The following is an 8,452-nucleotide window of genomic DNA, read 5'->3' as shown; positions in this document are numbered from 1 at the left end:
AAAACTTAATGCTATTCCTATTCAAATGGGCAAAGTCTTTGGATATTGTTTGTGACAGGGAGGTATATGCAAAAAGACCTTGAAGGCGGAAGGGGCCATATGACTGAAGGAAAAGTCTAAGAAGTCCAGCTTGACAAGAAATGCTCTAGGAAGAGGAAGCACGGACGGCAGAAACGTGTCATGGCCTGCCTCGAGATAGTAACTTGCGGTGCCCCCCACCTTGGGGAAAACCTGATTTATCACCGTGAAGGATGGTGAACACCCACTCTTAGTCCAATTTCCAGAGCAGATCAGAATCTTAGGTCCGGGGTGTCCTTAAGGGGGGTCAGTTAGACCAAAGGAGAGAATGGGGGAGGGGTCCATGCTCCAGAAGGCTCCAGGTCATAGAGTGGTCACAGTGGCGGATTCTTCCATTGGCGGATCCCCAGTCTGGATCACATGGATGTGAAAAGAAGGGAGCATAATAAGAAGGATTAAGCTTTATTAAATGAAAGTATGCAGGATTTGCACACCCTTCCCCCGCCCCGGCCAGCAGTAAGTTTTGCCTTTTGGCACATGTGACACTCTCGGATGCCATATGACATGTAGCTATAGACTTTCATCTTAAAATATTTGTAGGGAGAAGGGATGGCACCTGGGTGGTTCAGTTGGCTAAGCATTTGCCTTTGGCTCAGGTCATGTTCTCAGTATCCTGGGATGGAGCCCCATGGGCTGGGCTCCCTGCCCTGAGGGAAGTCTGCTTCTCCCTCTGCCTGGGCCCTCCTCCCTTCTTATACTCTCTCTCTCTCTCTCAAATAAATAAATATATAAAATCTTCCCCTAAAATCTTTTTTTTTTTAAAAAGTAGGCTCCATGTCCAGCATGGAGCCCAACATGGGGCTTAAACTCAGCACCTGAGATCAAGACCTGAGTCAAGATCAAGAGTTGGACATTTAACTGACTGAGCCACCCAGGCTCTCCTGATTTTAAAATCTTAGTGCATTTTATAATATGTGTCTTAAAGCCTGAGGAAAATAGCATGATTCATGTTGTGTTAAGTTCTAATAAGCAACTTCTCAATATCACTGTGTTCTAGATGTTCATTCTATGACTTAACTTGAGGGTTGAATGGAGTCACCCCACTTACCCACCCTGTGAATCGTGCCTAAGGATCCACTAACAGCCAGAGATCTAGCTTTTTATGGTCTCTTATCTTATCTCCCATCTGTTCTACCAACACCTCTCCTTCCTCCCTGCCTGGGGCCAGGCCCTCAGCACTTCTCACCTGGCGGACTCACCCGCTTCACGGCCCAGACTCCTCATCTCCAGACGGGCATCTTCAGTCCAGCCTTCCCACTGTAGCCTCCTCCTCTGTTCCAAAGGACAAATCCAGGGCGCCTGCGGGTCTCAGTTGTTAAGCGTCTGCCTCTAGCTCACGTCATGATCCCAGAGTCCTGGGATCCAGTCCCACGCTGGGCTCCTTTCTCAGCGGGGAGTCTGCTTCTCCCTCTCCCTCTGCCCCTGCCCCCTGCCCATGCTTACTCTCTCTCTCTCTTTCTATCAAATAAATAAAGTATTTTAAAAAATAATAAAGTACAAATACAGGGGCACCTGGGGGGCTCCGTCGGTTGAGTGTCCTACTCTTCCTTTTGGCTCAGGTCATGATCTCAGGGTTGTGAGATCGAACCCCACGTCCGGCTCGGTGCTAGGCGTGGAGTCTGCTTAACATGCTCTCTCTGCCCCCCACGACCTTCTTCTCTAAAAAAATAAAGTAAAAACTCAGCACAGATCCCAGGAGCAGGCATCCGCTTCCGGCAGCATGGAGGGCGTGGGCTTCTCTCTGCAGGAGTGGCAGGCGGAATCTCCATCCTCGGGATCCGCAAATCCCCAACGTCTCAGAGTTCCCGCTGCAATAGTGAAGATAAGCCAGAGATGTCACCTACGAAGCCGCTAACTGTGCCCACCACGTGTGGCAGCGGCATGAGCCAGGCATGTCCTGACAGAGCCCTCCATGCACAGGGTACCGGACATCAGTGACACAGGTCCAGAAACTGACTCCAGGGATGATGAGACATAGGAACACATTCATGTTAGCAAAATTTCCATAAAGCGAATGTATAGATCAGAACAACCTAAGAAATAAAATGCTTAGTAGCCCATAACACTCACATCTACAGATCTGCGTATGTCCCCCCTGAAGGGAGACCTGCAAGGGAAGTCACACCGCCAAGTGAGGTGCACTGGGGAACAGAGTCCAGCAAAGGCTCCTGGTTTGGTGAATCTAAGCCTAAAGCCAGGGGACTCTGCCAGCCAATGCCCTTGTCTCCACTGTAAGGTGGGGTCTCACTTATCAGAAACTTGCATTTGGGGACACCTGTGTGGCTCAGTCAGTTAAATCTCCGACTCTTGATTTTGGCTCAGGTGGTGATCTCAGGGGTCGTGAGATCGAGCCCTGCCTCGGGCTCTATGCCGAGCCTGCAGCCTGCTTGGAATTTGCTCTCTCCCTCTCCCTTCTCCCCTCCCCATCCTTACTTATGCATCTTCTCTCTCCCTCCCTCTCTCTAAAACAGAAAGGAGAAAAGAAACTTGCATTTGAATGGAATTTTTTTTTTTTTCTTGCTTTCTGCCTGCCCATCTTCTGGCCCCTCTTCCTCAGAATGGACATAAGGGATCAGGTTTAAGACTTTTGGAAATAATACCAAAATTAGTTGATGTCATAGTTTGGAGCTCCCGAAAGCAGATACCATGACAGAGACTTGAATGAAGATAGTTTTTTGGACGGTGATCCCAGGAAGCACAAGGGAGGACATGAGAAAAATGAACCAAGGAAGGGAGAAAAGTCAGTGCCCATTCATTAGTGTCACAGTGCTCCATTCTCCATGAGGGGCTGTCTGAGCCACCTTGGGAAGAAAGCTCAGTAGAGTATATTCCCACCAATTCCGTTCTCCATTGTTTATTTACTATCCAGCACACCTCCAAGCATGCTTTAAGTGTCAAAGAAAGCCTTCAAACAGAGGGGACGAGAGAGAAAGCAGAGTCCAAGGTGGGGAGATGCCAGGGCGCTGGGAATTGTCTGCAGGTGCCCATGAGCTCAGGGGTGTCCGCACGGACTATGCTGTAGCTGAGAAGTCCCAGAGCCCTCTAGCCACACAGTCACAATCATATAACTTTCTCCACAAATGACTGTCCTATACTCAATTCTTTTTTATTCCCCTTGAGGAATAGTCTCCCAGTGACCTCTGTTCAAGCCCCTGCCCTGGGCTCGTGGTCCCAGAACATTCAGCTCAGGAATTCAAGCCCAAGAATAGGAAGGATACTCCATGAAAAAGATTGTTCTTTTTTTCCCCAATGTTTTCATTTTATAAATGATTCATAATCTGATTTTCCCCACTTGCCACAGAATATGAATTTTCAGTTCATTTTAGAGATTAATTTTTCGGGGCACCTAGGTGGCTCAGCTGGTTAAGTGTCTGTCTTCGTCTCGAGTCATGATCCCGGGATCCTGGGATCGAGCCCTGCATTAGGCTTCCTGCCCAGCGGGGAGTCTGCCTCTCCCTCTGCCCCTCCCACTCTCTCTCTCCCTCTCTCTGTCAAATAAAATAATAGGAAATCTTTAAAAAAAATAAAGATTAATTTTTCAACCTAAACCAGCCCCTACAAAGGTAGCGATATTTAAAATCATCTTTCAGTTCATTTCTATTTTAATATAGAGATCAACAGACCAACGCAAGATTTAAGATGTTGTCTTTTTACTCAATTAATATCTTAGAATTAAATATTTATTATTGATATTAAGGAAAATGAAAAAAAAATTAATTGTGCCTAAATTACAATCAAGTCAAAATTTTCCAAATGAAGATGCAATACTCAAACACTTCACACTCCCTTAGGCTCGTGATGTAATTACAGAGACAGTAAACCTACTATTTATCTACAGTATTTATTGAACCACATTACAAACCATTAATTTTTAGAGAAAATTCAGTTGCCAAACACTCTTGGCTTATGCCTGAGCATCTAGCGTATAATCTTTGTTTTTCCTCCAACTGTGAGAGCACATGGCAGTGACACAATTTCTGGGATCTTCCACTTGTAGCTGAAGTACTATAATGAAAGAAGTGGACCGTGATTCAAAGCCATCAGAAAGCAAAGGGACAGGGGAATTTCAAGAACAGCATTTGAAACCCGGAGAGGTTTTGCCCTCCCGGCAGTGAGTGACTGCCGGGGTCCCGGGGGGAAGAAGGTCAGAAGGGGCTGTAGAGGCTCAGGCTCTTTGAAAGCTCCAAATGGCCCTGCCAGGATTGGCTTCTAGAACAGGGCACACACAGAGGAAAAACCTCAGAAAATGAATCAAAATTGTCCAGGGCAGGGGCAATAGAGACGTAGGTAAGAGAAGACCCAGACCACAGTGGGGAAGGCAACGGGCCCAGGAAAGTTTTCCCAGAAAGCAAGGCACCGTAGGTTTGAACAATACACAAAAACAACAGAGAGGGGAGTTCTGGGAGTTAGAAAAGCTCTTCTGAATGCTGCTTTAATTGGAAAGTTCAGAAGAACTAATTCCACTTGAAAACAAGTGACAGACGTGCTCATTTTAGCAGCACATATACTAAAATTGGAACGATACAGAGAAGATTAGCATGGTCTCTGCACAAGGAAGACATGCAAATCTGTGAAGCATTCCATATTAAAAAAAAAAAAAAGCGTAACAGAAAATATCGAGGTCAAATCCCATATGAAATGACTATAAGAGAGTAAGAAGCAGAATAAACATCCGTACAGATCATCAAAGCATGTCAGAAAGATGTGGCAACAGAGCAGACCAGAATTAACCTATTATCTCAAAATAAGCTAAAATGATACAACATATGGGTAAACAACATTTAGGAAAACTCAGAAATGAGGTAACAGAACTCAAAACAATTAGAAGTCAAAGAAAGTTTGTATCAAAATGAAGTCTAGGGGGGCACCTGGGTGGCTCAGTGGGTTAAAGCCTCTGCCTTAGACTCAGGTCATGATCCCAGGGTCCTGACATCCAGCCCCACGTCTGGCTCTCTGCTCAGTGGGGAGCCTGCTTCACACACCCTCCACCTGCCTGTCTGCCTACTTATGATCTCTGTCTGTCAAATAAATAAGTAAAATTTAAAAAAAAATGAAGTCTAAATTAGAAGAAACACAGTAGTGAATAGACAAAAATCATGCCTGAGAAGAAATAGCTGATTGAAAAAAGAAGAATTTTAAATCAGAAAGAAACTAAAAAGTGACACCTCAGTGTCTGAGTTGGTTGGGTGTTCGACTCTTGATTTTGGCTCAGGTCATGATCTCTGGGTTGTGAGATGGAATCCCACCTTGGGCTCTGCACTTAGCCTGGAGTCTGCTGGAGATTCTTCTTCTCCCTCTGCCCCTCCCCAGCTCACCCTCATGCTCTCACTCTCTCTCTAGAATAATGAATAAATAAATATTTTTTAAAAAGAAATTTTTAAAAAGTTTTGAGAAAAAAACAACAAGTATTGAAAATAGGCAAAGAAGATTAAACACGTTGCTAGTAGGAGTCTATTAAGAAGATAACAGAGGCAAGGGAATAAAAATATTAAAAACATAACTCAAGAAAAATTCCCAGAAATTAAAAAAGGATATGGGAGTCCATATTGAAAAAGCATAACGCACACCTGAGACCACTGAGTTAGAATAACCAACACCAAGATACTGTTTAGTAAAATTACTGAGTTTGAAAAATAAAAACCGAAAAACCCACTTTGGGCTTTTAGAAAAAAGGACCTGGGACTGGTAAGGAAAAGGAAATGAGATAACTTTCAGACTTTTTCCCTGGAATTCTTCCTGCCAGAAGAAAATGGAGCTCATATTTAAGAAACTCAAGGGACTGTAAGTCAAGGATTTTATATCCAGCAAAACTGACTCTCAAAAATAAACACAAATTACTGTGGACAAGCAAGAAATCCAGGGAGGCTCAGTCATCAGCCAGAAGGCTAGGCGGTAAGCATGGAATATACGGTTACCTGTAGATGAGCCGGGATGATGAGCAAGAGGTCCGCATAAGTCACGACGGCGTGCTGTGACAACGCACATAAAGACAACTGTTTTTCTAAATAGGGGAAAAGAGAATATGGTGAACATTCGCTTAAAAAAGATTTTAAATGTGTCTGTGGTAGTATTGGTACTTTTATTCTGCTGTGTGCTCAATATGGGAGAGAACAAATATGTGGTTATGAGCTATGTTAATTCTATCATCCCTGTGTCCTTAAGAACCAGGAATCTCGGTATCGAAGAAAAGGTACAGACATATTAGAATAGAACTGTAGGAGAAGTTCTATCAAAGCTCTGGAGTCTTAAATTTGAGTTGGAAATCAATGTGAATTTGGGAACATTTTTTCATGTATAATATATACACATGTACATATCTACATATGAACAGACATTTGTATGATCAAAAGCCATAAACTTCCAGTTATAAGTACCAGGGATGAACAGTTTGATGACTGTAGTTACCACTGGTGCATGATATGTAGGAAAGGTGTTAAGGGAGTCAATCCTGAGAGTTCTCATCACAAGAGATTTTTTTTTTCATGTCTTTTTATTATGTTTGTATGAGATGATGTGTATTGTGGTAATCAATCATGACATGTGTTAATCACACCTTTATTCTGTACACCTTAAACTCATACAGTAATATGTGTCAATTATATGTCAATAAAACCAGAAAAATATTTTAAACAAAAAGAAAAAAATTAAAATTGTCGCTTCCTATATGAAATATACATTGCTGAAAAGGCTGAGAAATGAGAACTAATTCGATAGGAGAGAGCATCTCTGAGTTCAAATTGTCATCTAAAATAGTTTCTCACTGAAAGAAACTAGTGCTTCTTAGAGAAATGACTGGTTCCAGGCCTGGAGCAGAAAATGTAGAGATGACCTAAAATATCTTTTAACACCAGATGGAGGCTATCACAGTCAACCAGGGTCATGTCAAAAGGACACAGGAGGCAACGTGAAATGCCTCCCTCAAACCAAAGATGGGACAATGAGCTTCGATAATGCTGACAACTGCCATTGGGTGAAACACCCCCACCCCCAAGATGTTTAAGTCTTCAGCTTCAAAATTACTACTGAAAAAGGATTGCATTTGGAAGATGACAGGGAGAGAAGTCATGATCTTGAAAACAGGTGACTACAGAAGAGTCAAGCTTTATTCTCCCTTTTTTACATGAATCATCCCATTGGGAACCAAGCAGTAGATGAAGGGAAGAGTCTCTTTAAAATTGTGTTCCAGCTCAGAAATGAAAAATAAAATGGTAGAATTAGAACATCACCATTTAGCAATCTCCAATAATTTAACAGATAAAGACATGAAGCATCAAAGCCTGCTAAGGGACAAAGAAAAAGAGACCGTGAATTAAGTGCCTCCTATAATCTGGTCAAAGGGACCTAGCCTGATCCAGTCTCTGAAGCCAGCTGCGAATTTTCAGGAAACACAAGGACAAAAGCACGTGTTAAACTATACTTAAGTGTGCAATCAGCAAAGGACAGACTGTGGGAAATTTTACAGGTCAAAGGTCCCCCAACAGATTAAACTGTAAGAAAACAAAAGGATGGAAAAGAAACCAAGAGATTAAAAGAGACTTGAAAGAGAAATATTTTTTTAAGTAAGCTCTACACCCAACGTGGGACTCAAGTTCATGACTCCAAGATCAAGAGTTGCGTGCTCCTCTGCGGCGCCTGGGTGGCTCAGTGGGTTTAGCCTCTGCCTTCAGCTCAGGTCATGATCCCAGGGTCCTTCCCCCTCTCTCTGTCTGCCTCTCTGCCTACTTGTGATTCCTCTCTGTGTGTCAAATAAATACATTTTTTTAAAAATCTTAAAAAAAAAAAAAGAGTTGCATGCTCCATTGGCTGAGCCAGCCAGGTTCCCCAAAGATAAACACTTTTATTATAAGACAATAGTTGTGACATAACATGAAATATGAATCTGGTCTCTGCCCATTCTGGGCACAGAGCTTCTAAGACCTCTGGAATCTCCGGAGTCCTAGGTGTGTCTTTGGTATGCTAATGAGATGACATTAGGCTTGGGGGTCTCTAGTTAGTTGGTAGGGGCTGGTTGCCAGGGGAACCAGCCCTGTGATTAGTGTTGAAATTTTAACCCCCACCAGCCCCCTTCCATCCCGACCCCTGCCCACTCCCACCAAATCTCCAGAGGGGACAGGAGGGCTAAAGATGGAGTCAATCACTGTGGCCAATGATTTAATCCATCAGACTTACACAGGAGAACCTCCACAAAATCCCTAAATGGTGGGGTCTGGAGAGCTTCTGGGTTGGTAAAGACATCCATGTGCCAGGAGGATGGTACATTCCAAATTCCAAGGGGTCAGAAGCTCCTGTGTTTGGGGCCCTACCAGACCTCGTTCTCTGTACCTCTTCATCTGGCTGCTCATTTCTATCTTCTACTAAACCCTTTTTAATAAAC

General features: G+C 43.5%; 1 non-coding gene across 1 annotated transcript; it reads left to right on the top strand.

Annotated features, from left to right (window-relative positions):
* Nucleotides 1–4,561: 4,561 nt before the first annotated feature.
* Nucleotides 4,562–4,668, top strand: LOC116882015. The gene has a single exon (XR_004385534.1). It is a non-coding gene; the product is annotated as a U6 spliceosomal RNA (small nuclear RNA).
* Nucleotides 4,669–8,452: the final 3,784 nt, after the last annotated feature.

Source organism: Lontra canadensis, unplaced genomic scaffold, assembly GCF_010015895.1.
Source record: "Lontra canadensis isolate GAN:19392208 unplaced genomic scaffold, GSC_riverotter_1.0 scaffold79, whole genome shotgun sequence".
Taxonomy (NCBI): Eukaryota; Metazoa; Chordata; class Mammalia; order Carnivora; family Mustelidae; genus Lontra; species Lontra canadensis.
Note: the sequence above shows the minus strand (reverse complement) of the source record. Positions and strands in the feature narration are given on the sequence as shown.